The sequence below is a fragment of the Fukomys damarensis genome, unplaced genomic scaffold (genome assembly GCF_012274545.1).
Source record: "Fukomys damarensis isolate Sample0158 unplaced genomic scaffold, DMR_v1.0_HiC HiC_scaffold_30, whole genome shotgun sequence".
Lineage (NCBI taxonomy): Eukaryota > Metazoa > Chordata > Mammalia > Rodentia > Bathyergidae > Fukomys > Fukomys damarensis.
The window spans coordinates 15,075,707-15,096,112 of record NW_022900942.1 but is presented as its reverse complement, the minus strand read 5'-3'; positions in this window follow the sequence as shown (position 1 = coordinate 15,096,112).

The following is a 20,406-nucleotide window of genomic DNA, read 5'->3' as shown; positions in this document are numbered from 1 at the left end:
CTAAATAAAGAACCTCAGTGGTAAGCCAGTTTCAGGATCCCTCCTGCCCCTCAGGCACTTTCTCTTAAAACTTTCCTATTTTTCACCCATTTTTGTCCTTGATTATTCATTCTTCAGAATTTTGAGAATGCACATCTAACAGGTTGGGAGTTTCTTCACTGTAATGTCTTGAGGGCTCATTCAGGAATTCTAGAAGAACATAAGATACCCATTGTAACTTCCAATACTTCTCTGCTTTTGTCCACATTATGGTGCTGCTGAGTTAAGACACTGCCTCTCTACATTCTTACCCTATTCATTACAAAAAGCCACTTCAAATGGTTAATAGATTGTTGGGTTGATCTTGACCATGGTTTGTGGCACCAGTCTAGTACAGATTGTTTTCTTTGTAAGCAGGTCTAAACTAAAGGAAAAGGAAAAATTTAACTCCTTTTATATATGGATATTATGATGGGTCACCTTGTTTTTGTCTCCACCTTTACTAAAATTTGTTATCTACAAAAGATATACTATTGATGCAGGCCAATGTAAAAATGTATTCCTTGCTGTAGCACTTTTCAAGTTCTGTCTTTGATTTGTCTATCAGCTTCAGGGTGGCTTCCTAGCTTATTACTGCTTTAAATCTTCCCCCTTTCTCTAAAAGAAACTAGGTAAAACCAAAGCTATTTAAAATTATTTAATCATTAAAATCCTTGAATCACTTACCAGACTTCCTAATCTCTGGCATCGTGACCCCGATGACACTGATTCCTTTAAGGGCTAAACAATGGCAGGGGCCAGCTCAAATTTTACTTTTGGAGATAGACAATTGGCATTGAAATTGTTAGTTTAAGCCAAGGGAAAAACATTGTTGAAGAAAACAGGTGCATGACCTGGTTAGAGTGGATAATTCAGTCTGATCACCCTCTAGTCACTCTCCAATAAGTGGCCAATTTTTCTGAATCAAGGAACTCCAGAAGTTGCCCCAGTACTAGGAACTTAAGAAGAATTGAAAAAGACACCTTCTCTTCCTTTGTTGCTTTTTGGGATAGAAAGCTACTATTCACTTGCTCCATTGAATGTAAACATTGGGGCTATCAAAGACAAATTAATCACTTGGTCTGCATACAATTTTTAAAAAAGCTTAAAATATGGCCTTTGCCTCAGGACAACTTGACTGATGGTCTTATAAGGATTGCCAACTCAATCTTCTATAAGTTGAACTGGGAAGAGGCCAATAGGAAAAACAAAGAGACTTGGAGAAAGTGGCTGCTCTGGTTGTAGTCCTATAAAAAGCCAACTCTGAGTCTGATTCCCAAGATTCCAAGGACAGATCTGTGTCCATGTCTACTTGTTACAGCTGTGAGAAACTGGGTGATTTTAAGAGACATTGTGGCAGAAACTTCCCTAACAAGAAGACCCTTATGCTATACCCTATCTACAGTGGAGACCATTGGAAGTCAGATTGCCCCTACGGATGAAGATCCCGGAGATCAGACCCATTTTTCCAGCTGGTCCAACAAGAATGAAAGGCCCCTTGGTACTCATTGCTGCTTTTCTTTTGCCAGACTGTCGTCTCACTGAGGAGTCCCCAGGTAATCATTACTATACAGGGAAAAGAAATTGCTAAATATAGGTGCAAGTCTCTTGGTTCTTCTTTTCAAGTCACCATACAACAGTACAAAGTGTTACTGGAAGACAGGTATTCCGATGTTTCTCTGATGCTAGAGCTTGTAGCTGGAGTAAGTTCTTTTTTACTCAATTCTTGCCAATTATGCCTAAGAATTCAACTCCTGGGGAGATACATAGTGTTCTGTTTAAATGGCATAGTGTATATCCATCCAAACCAAGAATTTTGCCTTCCCCTAGTAGAAACAGGTGAATTCAGAAGTATGGGCAACTCAGAATAGGAAGAGCAATAGGAGTCACTCCAGTGCAAATACATCTTAAAGACTCCCTTACTTTTCCCCATTAAAGGCAATACCCTGTAAGGTCAAAGGCCTTAGAAACTTGGTATATCTAACAGCTTGCACATTTCTTCCCTGTTACAGTAGATCATGATGAAATTTAAGCCAGAGTTTCAACATGATCAGTTGTTTTTATTGGTTTTCTCCGTATCTGTTAACTGGTTAACTTCAATTACATTTCTGTTCCTTGGTGTTTGTCATTAAAGCTAACGCTTCAATTATTTTTTCTTTCATCTCTTTTAGCATGCAAACTACAGTTCCATGCTAAACAAGTATTTTTTGTTTTACTTTTTTTTTTTTTTTAAGGCAGGATCTCACTATGTAGTTGAGAGGGACCTGGAACTCACTGTGTAGTCCAGGTTGGTCTCGAACTCACAGTGATCCTCCTGCCTCAGCCTCCCAAGTACTGGGATTACAGGTGTATGCCACCACGCCCGGCTAAACAAGTATTTTTTTACGGCTGTGTATGTAGGTCATATATGATTAGCTCTTTACCACATAGGCAGCTGGAGTGGGTTATAACGCAGACAATGCTGGGTTTTATTACCTATAATATTTGAAGAGTATGATGAAGTCAATTTGTGTAAAAATCTAGTGTACAAGGACTAAATTATTAGTGTTAAATGGAGATCTCATCAAATTCATTGTACTCACATACATAGCTGTACTTTTCATGTAATTAGCATCATTGGCCTGGTAGAATAGTTAGGTCATTGATTAATGATTATAATAGAATAAAGTCAATTTTATTACTACAAATACCTCTGCTACTAGTAGGGTGCAGGAGTGGAAAGTTAGCATTCTAATTTCAGAGGCTCATACTCCTGAAAGGAAGCAATTTTAGCATACTTTTGGTTATGTTTTGAAATATCTGCCAATTTAAAAAGTCATATTGGAATGCAAGTTAGTAAGAGAAATTCTATTTTAGAGATTTTTAATTCACTCTAATTTACATATGTAATAAATCTTTCACAAGCTATGGTTTCATAATTATAGATTCTTTGCAACACTTCCTGATTTGCAGATTACCAAAGGAGAACTGATATTCATTTATGGTCATTGTTTCCATGACTAGGCTGATTAGGGTTCTATTTTCCCAGGGGTCTTTCTGAATGCTGTCACCTTAGTTACTCTATCATCCTCTAGTTTTCCTTTGCTGATTTAACTCCTTTGATGCTGGAGCCTCCTGACCACACTTAACAGAGTCCTGTCTCTGGAATCTCTGGTACTTGCTTTGTTATTCACCTGTCTATTTCCTGCTGTCTCCATTGTTAAAGCTTTTCTTGGAAAAAAAAAAATCAGCCTGTGATGGTAGCACTATTGTTTTAGCAAAATGGAAGGCTGCCCATTAGGAAATCAAACAAATCATCTTTGTTACTTTTTTATTCCCTCTCTTATTTACCCTTCAAATCAGATCCTTAACTGCCAACACTAGAGTTGTCAACCCCACTGTAAGATCTGGCTGGGAACATGAAACACTTTGATTCTTGTCTGCCTACCAATGGAATAAGATTGCTCTTCCTTGAATTTATTTTCATCTGATTTGTACAGAATCTAAATTTTTATTAACCTCTATTTTTGTCTTCAATTTATAAAAAGTACTCACCAAATATTTTAGTAATTAGTTTAATATCTTCTTCTGCTAAAAGATACAACATATATAAGTTAATTCCTTGTGATAATTTTATTAGTTGTGTCATCCAGAGTTTAAGTTTGGTACTGTAAAGTGCACATATTGGCCTTCAAATGACCTGTAACCCTTGTAAAAATGTATGCAAATTACTTCAATTTATAAAAAGTACTCACCAAATATTTTAGTAATTAGTTTAATATCTTCTTCTGCTAAAAGATACAACATATATAAGTTAATTCCTTGTGATAATTTTATTAGTTGTGTCATCCAGAGTTTAAGTTTGGTACTGTAAAGTGCACATATTGGCCTTCAAATGACCTGTAACCCTTGTAAAAATGTATGCAAATTACTGATATCATACTGGGTGATTACTGATCAAACAATTAGGAATTGTAGAATAATTATGGAATAAAGAGGGTCATCAAATGTACTGTGAATAACATTCCCCACCAGTCAGGAGCAACTCAAGTCAGACTATATATGCTTCTCTAAACTGTCAAGATGCTGTGACTCTTCCACTTCCAACACTGTTACTGAGCATTCTGAAAGCACTCCCATAACAACACAGTTAGCTCTGCAATGTGCAAGAACAATGTAGAGCATACAAAGGCCTATAGAAAAGTAAGTTGCCAGAGGAGGGAAGTAGTTGGAAACAACAACAAAATAAATTATAATGGAATAGAAGGTAGTCACTAAATGCTGCTACACTCAAAAGGGACTTTGAGGACTGGATCCATTTGAATACTTTCAAAGCGTTAAGTTTGAGGCCCACAGCAATGTTAGATTGGTTTTGAGGACTGGATTATGCCTCTTCCTCCTCTTCACATGATGAAGCACTAATACTTAATGTGATTACGTATGGAGATAAGTAAGGACTTTGGGAAATAATTAAGGTTAAATGAGATGGTAAGTGGACCTACATAAGCCTACAGAGTTAGTATCCTAATAAGAAGAGGTACTGGCATATGCTCCACACTGTCTACCCTAGCAATCTTACCCCACCACATGAAAACATAGTGAGTAGAAAAATGTCTATAAGCTAAGAAAAGAGATCTCATTAGAGAATAACCCAGTCAGATCTTGGTCTTAACCTTCCCAGTGCCAGAACTATGACAAAATAAATTTTTGTTAGATTCCCTATCCTGTGGTAATTTGCCTCAGCAGACTCATGTCTCTTGCAGACACTAATACTCATCTGAGATAATTTAGAAAGATGAACAAAAAGTTGATTCAGTCAACATAACTGAAAAGAACTATGAAATAAAAAAATTAAATAAAAGGAAGTAAATGATAGTTTAGACTCAAGGAAAGAGTATGAGTGACCAAATATTTCTATAAGAATTAAGATAAATGACAGCATGAAAATGAGATGACACATTTGTAACAGTTAAGAGAAAAAGATAATGAGGAGATCTAGCTAACATAGGAATTTCTAAGTGAGAAGAAAAAAATGAAGAAAAGAAAATTGAAGAAATAATGGATGAGAATTATCATACTATGTATATTAAAATTCACAAGTATAGTAAGCCCAACTTATAACAAGCAAGAGGAATAAAAAGAAATTCACATCTAGACTCATTGTTGTAAAACTGCAGAAAAACAAAGATTTTAAGCATTGATTTTTTAAAAAATCATATACAAAGAAATAGTAACATCCCTGACAACATTTTTCTCAAACATAATAGTAGAGACCAAGAAAGCAAAGGTATGATATCTTCAAAGTGTTGAACGAAAATAACCAGAAATCTTTAATGGTATGCCTACCAAAATAAAGAGAGAGGTAAATATGTATGTTTTCAAATTTAAAAAACTTGAGCATGTCTACTAACAAGAATTCTTTATTCAATAGCCTTCTGGACATTGTACTTCATGATATAAAGCAGCCACAGAACTAGTTTTTTTAATCAAAATGTAAATTTTGTAGAATTCCTTAAGGCAATTATAACAATATGCACTATACATTTCAAAGAGCTAGAAAAGAGGCTTTACAGTGTCCTCACAACAAAGAAATGATGAATGTTTAAGGTAGTATATATGATGATTTGAATATTACATAATGTATAGAAGCATGGAAAGATCTCATTGTATCTCATAAATATGTTAAATTATCTGTGAATAAAATTTTAAAATATGTAAAATTGAATGAAACATAAAAATCAGTATAAAGTGTTAAAGGCTTTTAATATATTAAATATTTTATTACAGAAAAAAGCCTAAAAATTTAGGAGTAGTCATATATCAGGGAGGAAAAATGATAAATAAAAAAATCCATAAATTACATGTAGTAGAAAATACTTTTACAAAAAAGAGAACCATAATAAAAATATGATTATTTGAAAAGATTGAAATATTTTGAAACATAACAGTTAAAGAAAAAATTTGCATAAAACATTGCAACCAAGATAAATTATTGACAAAATGTAGAGCAATTGAGTATGTGGTAATACATAAAAGTGATGTATTTAAAAATAACTTTCAAAATTCACAAACATGGAATGAGGCATTAATAAACTATGTTAAGGAGCATGAAAAGGTTATGACAGGAGTACATTTTTTAAAAATCCCACCAGAATTTATAAATATTTGTGTCACTCTACCTTAGCCAAGATGAACAAGTTTTTCCACAAAAGATATGGAAAACATACATATTCCCATAAAGACAACAGATCAAATTAATAGATAACCTCGTTCTTATAATGAAAACAGCAAAATCACTCAGGGTTTTTTTCAGGAATTTAGCAACTTTAAAAAAATCATATCATAGGGAAAATGATGGAGTGGTGAACAACTGAGGGAGGGTCTCTCCGAGGTTTGGTGTCCACACACTGGAATAAAGCAACACGAGGAAGAAAAGGAAGGAGTGAATCCCTGGGACCCAGGAAGGATCAGAAGCAAAAAATGAAGCCCATGGGGAGACTGAAGAGAGTCTCCAAGAAAGAAGGAGATGATAGTGCTTGCTACCTGAGCCCAGACTCATTGCATGGGAAGGTTGGCTTGAACCTGCAGACCAGCAGTGATTACTGGCAGCACCAGAGACCCCTACAGAGAAATGAACCAGTGGAGGGGAGCAGTGAGTGCAGTGCACTTCAGTGGTTGATGAGTTGTTGGGGTTTGGACATTCCAAATCTAGCAAAATAAAGAAACATATTGACATGACAAGTCTTGATTTTCATTTTTTTCTCCTTACCCCTGCCATGTAGAAGTACAAGATCCTAACAATGAATGTCACTGTACCATATCCCTAAAATGTACCAATAAACTCAATTAAAGCTGAAAAAAAAGGAAACATATTGAATTATGATCAAGTTGAGTTTGTCCCAGGAATGACAAAAAGGTATGCCACTAGATAACATTTAAGTATTTTAATCAAATTAATAGATAAATACAAACCAAATGGTAACCTAAGTATATGAAAAAGAGCATATATAAATTTTCATTGTAAAAGATGTTAGGGCAATAGGACAAGATGAGGACTTAAATTAAAAAAGAATGATTGCCAAAAAATTTATCAGCAAAGAATTCTTGATGATAAAATATTATAAATATCATTTGAAACTAATATTGGAAGAAAGTGGTTTCATTATTAGAGTTTTTATTCAATATTTTCTTGGTCACTGAAGAAGTCAGAAATGTATATACAATAAAATCTGAATATATATTCTGAAAATTAAAGAGACAATAAAGCGGTTAACTAGATATGGGATCAATGTGCATTAGCCAAATTTATTTCATATGCAAAGGAATAGTTTAAACATAATTGCAAAATAGACATAATTTTCTAGGTAAGAAAAATAGCAAAGAAAAATCTTTAAGGAAATGTAATACGTTAATGTTGGAAGTTTGAAAACTTTTTGGAAAACCATCGAAGAAACTCAGAATAAATGCTGACATATAATATTTTGAGTCTTGAAATTTTTTATAGACAATGCAAATTTAAACAAAGTACACGAGGAAAAACAAAGCCCCCTAAATAAGAAAATTGTTCTCACAATGAATGGGATGAAGAGTGATGGCTACCAGAAAAGAACCGCAATAAATTGGTGGTATGTTGTCAGTGTATTATTGGTAAAATGTAGACAAACAGACCAGTGAAATATGGCAAACCTATGAATACAATGAAATTTGTTGTTTCATAGACAGATTTGGGTATGATTTCTTGAAAAGAAACATTTGTTGCTAATTATAAACATATTAAAACTGGGAAAATTTATTTATAATTTCTAAATAATTAGTAATATAAAACTATGTAAGGTAAAAAGGCCATATAAAAAGTAGGCAAACACATTAATTTATTTCATAGTTGAGACAAAAATATATGATGAATAAGAAGAAAATAGTAACTAACACAGAGGGACTAAAGTTATTTAACCTCAGTGTATCTTATTTGGGGTATTTGTCAAGAGTGGATAATCTTAAACTATCTCATGAGCCTCTTTTGTTGATTAATACAAATAATGCAGTGAGAATGTAGTGTATTTCAAAATTAATATTAAAATGTATTTTATCATATTTTTAACATTTTATAGTTATTGTTCAATAACATTTGTGTCATATATATACATGATATCTCTTAGTGGTAGTCAATTCATTTAACATTTCCTATTGTGCATTATTAAGCTTTGGCTTTTAGAAAAATTTATGTGGAGATATATTGTATACACATTTAAGCAATTTTAGGCTGAAATGTGTATTCATATTATTTTCTGTATTATTTATACTATGCTTATAATATTTCAATATATTTTATATAGAGAAATGATATATCCACGTTTGCTTTTTAAAGATGCAATTTTTTATTTTTACTTCGTTTGTCCTTTTATTCAATTATAAAAATCTTATAAAATTCTGTTTAGCTATACTTATTCCTTTTTATTTGCTTCTTTTTTATTTGTTTTTTGTTGTTGTTTCATAGCACACAGATAATTACTTTTGATCTTAATCTTTATTCTTTAGTTACAAACACTTCTATAGATGCTGTTTCATTTTGAGTAGTTATTGTAATTTTAGTTTCCTCTACAGTACTTAATTGAGGAGAATGTTTCAAAGATCTAAATAATTAATCCTTTGTTCACTTTATTACATATTAATTTTTTTTCTTGGCCAACAAGTTTATTATCTTTTATCTAAAACACATTACACAATTTAATTTATTGGATTCCACCAGGAAGTCAGGAAAATATGTTCCTTGTTAAATTGTTCTTCATACCAAAGTGCAGGGTTAACTTGCTAAAGAATCCTCAGAGTCAGGAGAGCAGGTGCATACTCATTCACACGTTATAAAGATCTACTTGTCTACTAAACCAAGTATGCTTATTGTACTATTCAATTCTTTATGTCCTGTCCTACTATTTTTCAGACTTCTGAAGAATGTACTGAAATCCCCTACTACAGTTACATCTTTCATCAATGTTTAATTACAAGACAGTTGTTACTCAATCAATGTAATTAGTCTTTTATTTATGTGTAGGGACTGCTATATTTTCTGTATTCAGAGTATTTATCTTCCTGCCCCTGTATATGTTTTTATTGTCTGTAGTGATTTTAACCTCAACTTCATTTTAACATTGTCCCTTATGTTTGCTTTTAAATTTTCATTTTTTTGTATTTATTTTCCTGTCCCACTGTTTTAACCTTTCCCTTTCATGCTTGCTTTTGCATGTATTTTTGTGAAAAGCTGACTTTTTTCCTTTAAACCAATACAGCAGTTTGTGTTTGAATGGAATTTCTTTTCTTGATCACAATATGTGATGCCCAATACATTTGATTTTATTCTTTAATTATTTATATTTTTTGCTTATGCTATTTTGGACTCCTCCATTTTTTTTTCTTTTCTTTTTCATTTTGGCTGGTTAAATGAGATTTGTTCTTTAATTCATTTTGCTGCTCTTTTCAGTTCTCTTCGTTGGTTAGTCTCACTTCTAGATTGCTCCCAAACAGTCCCTTTGGTGCTGATTGTCCAAGGAGGTCATTAGTACAGTGCCCTTCTGCCCTCAAATGTGCCATTGCTTAGAAGTATTGCGTGGCCATTCCATTTAGTCTCACTGGCTGCCTGCTTTTTCCCTTGCTTAGAATCATATATGTATTTCTTTACCATAATAAGGAAAGGAAGTGGCTACTTACATAACAGAGTTCTCATGCTCTCTCCCTTCAGCCTAGCAAGGCAATAACTTTTTAATAAAATCATTTTCTTACTCTTTTCTTCTACCCTGTGCAACTTTGAAATGCTTTCATTTTGTCCATTCCTCAAGAGCTCTAAACCTAGGGTTTTGCTTTGATGTTTTAGTTCATTTAATTCTAAATGTTATGAATATATATATATATATATATATTTCAGAAATCCTTATTTAGCATTTATATTAACTCTCAGACAGAATATTCACATTTCTTTTGAAGTAACTCAGGATGGTTGCTCACTGTTTTCTCTTAGTGATTTCAGATCTTTGCTCTGGTGTTTCAATATTTAAATGCAATCTTTCTCTATTGTTTTTAGTTGAAGTATTGTGGGTAACAGGCACCCAGTCTCTCCTGTCAAAATAGTCTATAATCTGTCCTGTCTTCCCATGACAAGTAAGCTACCATAATGTGCAAAGCATCGCTATAGCACTTTGAAAAGTCTAGAGTGTAATAGATATTTTCTGGCTGGATCACTTCTTTCTGGATTCCATACAGTGTTCTGCTTGCTTTTCCTTCACTCTGAGAGTAGAGAACCCTTGGATTTGTGTTTTCTCTTTTCTGCTTTCTGAGGTTCAATGGCTGTATTACAAATACAGTAATATAATATGTTATTGTGTAATAGGAAGAAAAGGTCTAAAGGAGTAATGGAAGTGGGAGGGGTGGAAGGAAGGTAAGAAGGGAAAAGAAAAAATATAAGAAAAGCAAAAAATGGAAACAAAGTTTGTAAATAGGGAAGGGTGGAGGAGATGAAGGGAGGGCAGAGAAATGAGGGAAAAATAAGAACCAAGTTACATCATGTAAAGGTACAAGATCTCAATGATGAATGTAGCTGTATTGTATACCTAAAATGTACCAATAAACGTAATGGGGAAAAAACAAATATATATCTTGTGAAAATGGATCCACAGCTAGTATAATAATAGCAGGTTTTAGTTCCATTTCCTGGTGAGAGGGGCTTATTCCTCTACTGTCTTTGTCTTGGGGGTAGAAAGGACACTGTTCTGTTCTTTACTTCCTCCTTAACTTGGTGAGGGGCAGGGATAAAACACCCTGACAACCTCTCTTCATCTATTATTTTGGCATAAATAAATAGCTGTTGTATTTTCCTTACAGACAACTATCATCTCATTGGAGACAGATTCTGGGCACTTTCTTTTCATCACTAATACCACCAAAATTGAGATGATTATTAGGAATTATTTTGAAAAATTGTTTGAATAAATTGAAAGTCTAGAAAATAACTGATAAAATTTCTGACACATATTGTCTACCTAAATTTAACAAAGCAGTATAAAATTCCTAAACAGATTAATGTCAAGCAATGAAATTGAAGCAGTCATAAAAATACCCTGACAGGTAAGCCTAGGACTGGTTGGATTTGGGCTAGATTTTTACCAAAGTTTGGAGAAGAACCAATACCACAGTTCCTCAAACTTTTGAATATAAGAAAAAGGAAAGGGATGCTTTCAAGTTAATTCTACGAGGCCATCATTACCCTGATACCAAAATCACATATGGAGTCAACAATAAAGGAAAATTGTAACCCAATATTCTTGATGAACACAGCTGCAGAAACCCTCTATAAGATTCTAGCAAATGGAAGACAATAACTCATTGTAATGATTTTTCACTGCCTAGATGGTTTCATTCAGGGGATGCAAAGATGATTTGACACATATACATTAGTAAATGTAATACATCACATGAATAGAATCTAGGATAATAAAAGCAGAGGATCATCTCAATAAATGCAGAAAACGCCTTCAACAATTGAACATAATTTTGTGAAAAAATCCTGTTGAAAACAGGAATAGAAGTATCTTACCAGAAATTGATCAAAGCCATATATGACAAACACTGCCAATATCATACTGACTGAGAAAAAGCTAGAAAACATTTCCTCTAAAAGCAGAAACAGAACAAAGTTGTCCATTTTCAACCCTTCAATTCAATATCAACCTGAAACTTTAGCCAGAGATCAGTCATGAAAAAAAAATGAACGAGATAAAAATAGGAATAGAAGAAGCAAATTATCCTTGTGTGCAGTTGATATGAGTCTTTTCACAGTTGCTACGACCTCTACAATGGTTTTAAACTACACTATAGATCAAATGGATTTAAGGTATATCTAAAGACTGTTTAACACAACAGCAGAAAACACTCTTTTCAGAAGCCCACAGATCTTTCTCCAAAATACAACACATTTTAGGCCATAGACCACACATACAAAAAATTAAAATAATTCCATGTATCCTATAAGACTATAATGGAATGAAATGGAAATTAAGCACTAAAAAGACCACAGGACTTACACAAATGCATGAGGATTAAATAGCACATTTTTGTACAATAACTTTGTCAATGAGTCACATCTATTTCTACAGAGACAGGGAAAGGGTTTTTGTCTGCTTTGTTCACTAGTTCCTGCTAGTACCTAGAAGAATGCTGAAAGCAAGCTAATGAATGAATGGACATGTTTTAGATGTGATATTAAACAGCAAGATGGCATAAACTTTCGTAGTTGATCATTGCAACTTTCTAACCATAATCTACTGCTTTAAAATAAGACAATTTTTTACTTTAAAAACATGTGCAAGAATCTCATTTCACTTAAGAAGAATAACACAATGGAACAGGTTTGCCATTTCTTTTTTCATTGAGAGAGGAAATATAAAACATTAAGCATATATTGAATATTAAGAGGGTTAAAACCTATGGTGATGAATTTTATCAGGGGTCTCGCTCAACATGATCACATTAAGGACACACTGCTATAGTGCTGAACACTGTGGTTTCCACAGAGAACCATCCATTTTTTCTAAGTATAAAGTAATGGTCTCATCATTTTGTTCTTTCCTGTGCTTATGATTTAGTTTATAGTAGCTAAGGCTGTGAGATAGCAGGACAGAAGTTAAATCGTTATCTTTACTCAAGGCTAGGAAAAGTACTAGATGAAGATGGACAAGTGATGTCAACATGCAGTGACACTAAGGACAACATAACGAAGACTTGGAGCAGTACTGACACTCAAAAGCATTTTCTGTCCTTTTATTTAAAATGAGAAGCCAATAAGTTAGGTTACCACTATCCTATTAGCTTGTGGTTATTATTCATACTAATATCATCTCTTGTGTTCTGAACAAATATTCTAAAGGTATACCCATGTTTAAGGTCCATAAAGAGAAGGGAGAATAGACTTGATTACTAATCTTTGTGAAACAAGACAACCTGAATTTTCAAAAGAAATAATGCCTTGGAAATTAATAAATGGATCAACAGAGTGATACAATTCATTTCTAACTCTGGCTTCATCTCCCTGATCTTATTTTCAGGGACCTGGAGTACATTCTAGGTTTATTCCCATGGGAAGAAGGAGCATGTTCCTGTGTATAGAAGGACTGGGTGCTAGATGACAGGAACTTTGAAAGTACAGGGCTCCATGAGGCTCACTACATACTGAATAATACTCATCCACTGAGTAATGTAGCCCTTCTTATTTCATCTGTTTTTAATAACTTCAATTCTATGATCATTGAACTTTTAGTAAAGTGGCATAACACATTACACTTAAGTTGTGCTCTTTGGAATTAATAAAACGTGTGTCTGGGAAGAAGTCATATTCTTTTGATTTTCCCTCGATTTTATGGTTGTTCAATATTATTTACTGAGTTCTTCTTATCTTCCTGAGTTTATATATTGATGTTCTCCAGGGTTTAGTTCATGAACCTGTGCCTGAACTGTCTTTCCTGACTTGGCAACACAATATAACATTGGAATGAGCTATATTCCTTCTTTCCTTCCAAGTCATTTATTTGTGAATTCCATTGTTTCCACCTTCAAAATTTATTCATTTTTAAGCCCACCACCTTCATTTTGGCTTTGATTTTATGTTACTATTTCCTCTAGATTTGAGTAGTCCAGCAGTTTCTCTTGTTTTACTTTCATTCCATTTTTTATGTTCTGAATACTGAAGACAGAATGATCATACCATAAAAGCAACCAACAATCTCTTCTCTGATAAACCCCCAATAGTTGTCCATTATATGGAGACAGAATCCAAAATCTCCATGGCTAACAAAGTCCTGTATAGTCTGTACCCCAATTGTATCTTACTTTGTCTTTCCCAACTCATCCTCAGCTCATTTTGCTCCAATGACATACATCTCTCTGATGTTCTTTGAAAGCAATAGGCACACTCCATACTCAGAACCTTTGCACATGTGACTTTCATCCAGATACCAAGATATTTATACTCTATAACTTCCTTAATGTTACTAGGTATCATTTCTATATGGTTCCCCTTGCTTACCATATTGGCAGTTGTAAATCATCTTACTTGTAATATACCCTATTATATTTCCTTACTTATTTATTTATTTTTTTATTATAGGGATAACACACAGGGCTAACTACTTGAATGATCCATCTGCCTTCCAAGTAATCTTGCAGTGTGCTCACTTTGGCAGCACATATACCAAGTAATCTTGCAGACTCTGATTGTTTGATTCCAGCCTTTAGGGTGAAAGAATATTACCTTTGATTTGGGTATTTGGCATAAAGTAAATAATTGATGTAAGCTGTTTATTAGTTTAAAAAATAGAAATCTATAACTATAGCCAGTTTATAAAACAGCCTATAAGTCCATGGTTTTGTGCCTGTTGCTAATCAGTACTTAATAAATATCATTTGGTAGATTATGTCTCTGAGTGACATAATACTCCTATTCAGCACGAACTGACATGTTCCCTGTTTTAATTATATCTTTCATTGCTGGGTCAAAATATTCTATACTCACAACCTAGAGAAGAAGAGATTCACTTTGGTTCACAGTTTGTAGAGGCTTCTGTTGATAATTTGTTGGCTACAACACAAGGAGGCATGGCAGTAAGGCATGGCAGAGAAGAAATAGCTCATGACATAGTAACTGGAGGAGGGATCAAAGAGGAGGAAAGGAGACAGACTTTTCCAGGCCATGTCTCTAGAGACTCATGTCCTCTGACCAAGTTTCATTTCCAAACATCACTTTAGCTATCCACTGGTCCACTAATCCACAGATGAGTATCCTACAGCCATGATCCAATCACCAGTGCGCTAAAAGCCCCATCACCCATCTATCAGTTCATAAAGCTTTAGGGAGACATCGAGATATAAACCATAACACATCCCAATCAGCTCAGAACAAATGAGATTGTAGCACAGATCTGAAGAGAAGTGACATTTAAATTCTTACGGTAGTTGTCACCTTTATTCAAAATAAAATAGTAACTTTTTGCAAGAATCATTCAGATTGCTTAAACTCAAAAATTTATTACAGATGAGGGGGAAGTCTTTGAATTGCCTTTCTATATCACACTGCTTGTAGTTTATTACATTGATTTTTCTCCATGATTTAGAGAGCATTGCAGATGAAATATGTAGAAAGTATGGTTTGGAGGAAAGATTTTGAGAATCATTTATGTCTTAAATCCACTTTTCTACTTTGCCATTCCTCAGAGAATATCATGTTATTTGTTCTTAATTTCAATTGAAAATGTGATGCAAAATATAGCCCACAATTAACATTTATCTACTTTTCCAGAGGCAGCTACTCGGATGTTTCTTCTCTGAGGTTTTGTCATTTCACTTTGATTTGTGTCACTCTTTAACACATCCTGAAACAGGAATAACATGAGGCTCATCATTTATAAGTAAGGCTGTGAGTCAGTTTTTCAGTAGTAACAAAATAGAAGTCTATATCCCTTTCACTTCAGAAGAATTCAAGATTAGCTCTAATGACTGTTTTTGCATTCAGCAAGTATTTTACTTACTTGTTTGTCTACTTTATATATGGATCATTACTTTTTTATTCAAATGTTTCCCTGTGCTCATTTTTCTTTTATAACCTCTTTCTTGAGTAATTTGATGTGACAGGTACTTGATTAAAATCATGTTTCCACCTATATCATTTACATCTCATTTAATAAATATATTTTATGTCATGGCAGGAAAGTCTTTCCTTGATAACAGTCTTATAGAAATTAGCACTATGTACCTTTTGAAGGATAGTACAGTGAATTATATAACTAGAATTAAATGAAAAAAATTCTAATTCCACTTTTTAATATTACTTAATTGAGATAAAATTGATAATACTTTATAAAGTTAAAGTGTACTGAATGATGATTTGATATAGCCATTAATCGTGAAATGAATATCACAAACAAGTTAATTAACGCATTTATTACTATAGATATTTATCATTTATGTTTGTATGAAGAACTTTTGAGAGCTGCTGTCTTTGTAAATTTCAAGTATGCAGGACATCTTTACTAACTTTAGTCACTATACTACATACAGTTCTTCAGAAGTTACCTGATTTTATTTGTAAATAAGTTGGAAAACTTATGGCTGTACTTTTCAAATGTGAAATTGACAGTTTTATGGTGTCCCTTATATATAAAGTACTTAAAATAAAAATAAAACAACCAGAAAATATGTCATTTTATAATTTATATCTACCTTTTTTAGATTTTTAAAGATTTATAATATTATTTAAGTTTTTCAGCCTCTTCTAAAGCTCAGATAGCAAGACTTAAACCAAGGTCACATCTCCGTCTGGCTTCTGCGGGTTCTGGTCTGGGAAAAGAGAAGGGAAAGTGGACCATGATTTGGTACCATCCTAAGGTCCTAACTCACTATTAAGCTTTTATAAATTTGGGGTTGGTTGTTTTTTATACTTTTATTCTATATTCTTAAATAATTCTATAACTTCAATATTCCCACCTGTGAAATTTGAGATGTTTTAAATAGATAATATTTAGGCTTTATACAAACATGAGCATTGGTTAATTGTTTGGTTATCAATTTTTAAATATATATTATGCACATACCTGACAATGTATTAAGGGTTAAGGTTTCACAAAGTTAATAAAGAAATTTTGAAACATTCTAAACTTTTCAAACTACTCAAAAAGGTGTACCATGCACAAAAGAATAGGTAAGAATTTACAATTTCATACAGCATCATTTTAGTGAGTGGACAAATATCTGTTATAGAATTTTATTTAGCATCAAAATTTGGAGTAGCCAGAGATCTTAGAAAGGCAGGAGGCTTCATTTAGACCAAGAAAGCATAGACATTAGGCAGACAAGTAGGATTGAAGGATTTCATGGAGATCTTGAAAATAAAGATTTGGCTAAACAGACATTCTCTGTCAGTGGTGAATCTTCCTGATTATTCTTGGGATTAAAATTTAAACATGAATTGTAAAGCATGTAACTGATGTCAGTGTTTCACCATTTTGAATGAAGAGTGTAAACTTTTCTCTTTAGGTCCCTATACTGTTCACACTTTTAAACATCATCTTCAGTTAGTATAATAATTTTTGTTTCACACAACACAACTCACTTAGAAAGCTCATAAGTAGGAGAGCCTACTATTTACTCACACTCCTCTTTTGTCCATTATTCTTTCTTGCTTCCTGGTTTCACGCACTTTTCACTGACCATTTTCTTTCCCTTTGAAAAAATTCAGTCCCTGATTAAGGGTGGATTCTGCTAGCAACCTTTTCCTTTCCACTTTTAATATTTTTTCCCCAAGTCTTCTGTATCTGGATGTTCATTTTCTTTGAAATATGTAAGATAATTTCAGTGGATACAGAAATTGTGGTTGATAGTCCTTTTAGAATTTAAAAATTGTGCCTCTTCCTCTGGATTATAGTTTAAGATGCTTTCTGCTGTCATTTAAAATGGTATTCCCTTATAGCAAATTTATGCTTTTCTGGCTGCTTTTTACATGGTTTATCTTTAGCATTTATCTCATTATTCTTTTTATGCTTCATGCTGCTGGGGATTGAACTCAGAGAGTAACATCTGCTAGACAAGTATCCAACCTCTGAGAAATAGCCCCAGTTCCTATTTTTTATTTTAAAATTTTGTATATGATGTTTTGGCCTGAATTTCTTGCAGTTTATGCTTTAAAGAGTTTGATTAGCTTTTGCGTAGGTTTATAATTATTCTAAATTTGGGGAATTTCTAATCATTATGTCTATGAATACCCCTGAGGCACACTCTCTCTTCTCATCCTCAGAATCTCATGACAAAAATGTAGAGACATTTTTTATCTTCCCACAGGTTCATGAGGCTATTCAATTTTTCTATTTTATTTATTCTATTGTTCAGATTGGGTAAATTCTATCGATCTGTCTTCAAGTTTGCTGATTATGTTCTCTGTTATTTCCATCCTGTTATTGAATCTATTCAGTGACTTTCACATTATATCTTTGTTACTGTGTTTTCCATTTCTATAATTCCCATTATAGTACTTGTTAGAAAATTGTAACATCTGACCCAACTTGATTTTCCCAGCAGTTTCTTATTTTTCTCATTCCATTCTCTTAGCTCTTAGTATAATGGGTAATTTTCATTTGCATTCTAGACATTTTGGCTCATTTAATAGGCTGTTATGGGCATCTATTTATTTATTTTGTATTTATTCATTATTTTAGCAACCATTCACCTGTTTAAATTTAGCACACAGGTCCCTATCTTCCTCTTATGGCTATGGTACTAATGACAATATCTAGAATCTTTGTCATGCTCTTTTGGTTTTCTAGCTTAATCTTGTGTCACCAGGATCTCACTGACCTCTCCTAGTTATTCTTGAGTAGTGACCAAAAAAAGATTTTACTGGTCCATGAGGTCTGTTGCCTCTTAGTGGAAGTCTGCAGAACAAAGAAAAGTCATTTCCCATCCAGATGGTTTTTGCTTCAGTGTTTTCTCTACCCATGGAAAATAGGATGGGTTTCCTGAGAAGGCACTTGTGGCATGATCTTCCTCGTTTGTCTCTCTGGCTTCTCAACGTGTCTTGGTATAAAAGAGGAGTCTTGAGGGAGTGGAAAATGGAAAAGGGCAGCATTTCCTTATAAGCTTTTCCTTCCCTCTTGGCAATGGTGTTGGTTTTGCTGTGTTCTTGGCCAGACTCTCAACAAATTCCATAGAAAAATGAGTGTATCTGGGGTTCCTTCTCTTCCTGATGCAGGCTTCTGTGACCTGGATAGCATTCTTCTGTTTGGTGGGTAGCATAAGGTTTCGTGCTGCTATATTGTTGTTCTTGTCTTGAGTTCCTAATGCATTTGGCTTTATCTATGTACCTTTGTAATTTCTCTTTTGCTTGTCCTTGCATCACTTCAGGATTTTTTCTTGTGTTTAATGGAGATCTGCAGGAAGAAGCAAGTTATGTATTACTTGAAGTCAGAAATCCTCAGAGCTCAAATGTGAACTAACAACAAATGCTTGAAGAAAGAAAAGCAAGGCTTCACCAATGTGTTGAGAGAGACAAATTCAGCTAGGCAGCTGATATTTCTCAAGTCCTTCCTCCTTTCATGATCTGTTTGTCTCTCTCTGTCTCTGTCTCTCTGTCTCTGTCCCTCTGTCTCTGTTTCTCTCTGTCCTTGCTCCTTTCTCGTAGATTCAACATTATTATTAAATTGTTGTTCATCTAAAATAAATGATACTTTTAAAGGAAATTTTCATCAACCTTTCCATTTTGCCCTTGCATCTTAAATTATTTCATTTCTCATTTGTAACTTCTGAGTGTTCTATAATGTTTTCCACACTACTAGGATAGTCTAGAATCTGAAAAGAAAACTGTAAGTTAAGTATTTTATGGCACTAAGATCTTTTCACATTGTTATTTAGAACATGTAATCCTTGATCTAAGTATTTTCAGTGTAGTTGGTTTTAATTTCAAACATATTAATTGTTAATCTTTGAAAATAACAGTATATTGATAGCAATAGAGATAATAGTAACATAATAGATTAAAACATTTTAGAAATTGATTATTTGTATTATCAGAAACAGAAAATGAGAGTGAAAGAATGGGTTTTACCATATTTTATTACAAATTTATTCTAAAGTTATTATAATTAGGCTAGCTTTTCAAACTCACATATTTCTAGGAGATTCAATTAATTTTCTAATCTCTTATTCTTTGATTAAGGTTTAGCCAATTAAATTTCACATATGCTCACATCGATCACTGTGATTATAAAGATTATTATAACAGGAATGAATATTTGTTTATCTGTCTTTCCAAGTTCTTTTTAAGCATCCTAGTGAACACAACATGTCAACGGATGCATGTACTGGGTTGGCCCTGGTTACAATCGATTATTTTGTTTCCACATAGGGATTTTCATTTTTTCCATTCCTAGGGATTAAACCCAGGGCTTTTGCAATAAATTATATCCAAGCCATTTTAAAGTTTATTTACTTATTTTATTTTAAGATGAGTTCTCACTAAATTGCAAGTCAGGTTAGAAGTAACGATCATACTGACTCAGCCTCACAAAAATTCTAGGAATACAGAGAGATACCAGTAAAACTGACATTTTTTAATTTGCTCCAAAATTTGAAGTACTTTGTTATTTTTTATTGAGTTTATTGGTGCATGCTAGGTATACAGTATAATTACATTCATTATTGGGATCTTGCACCTTTACATGACATGTATGGGTTCTCAATTTTTCCCCTTGTCCCTGCCCTCCCTTCACCCCTTCCTCTCCTCCCCATTTACAAACACTTTATTTCCATTTTCTCATAATATTTTTCTTTTCTCTTATTACCTTTCCCCTACCCTCACACTTTCCCTAGACCTTTATCCCTTTACTT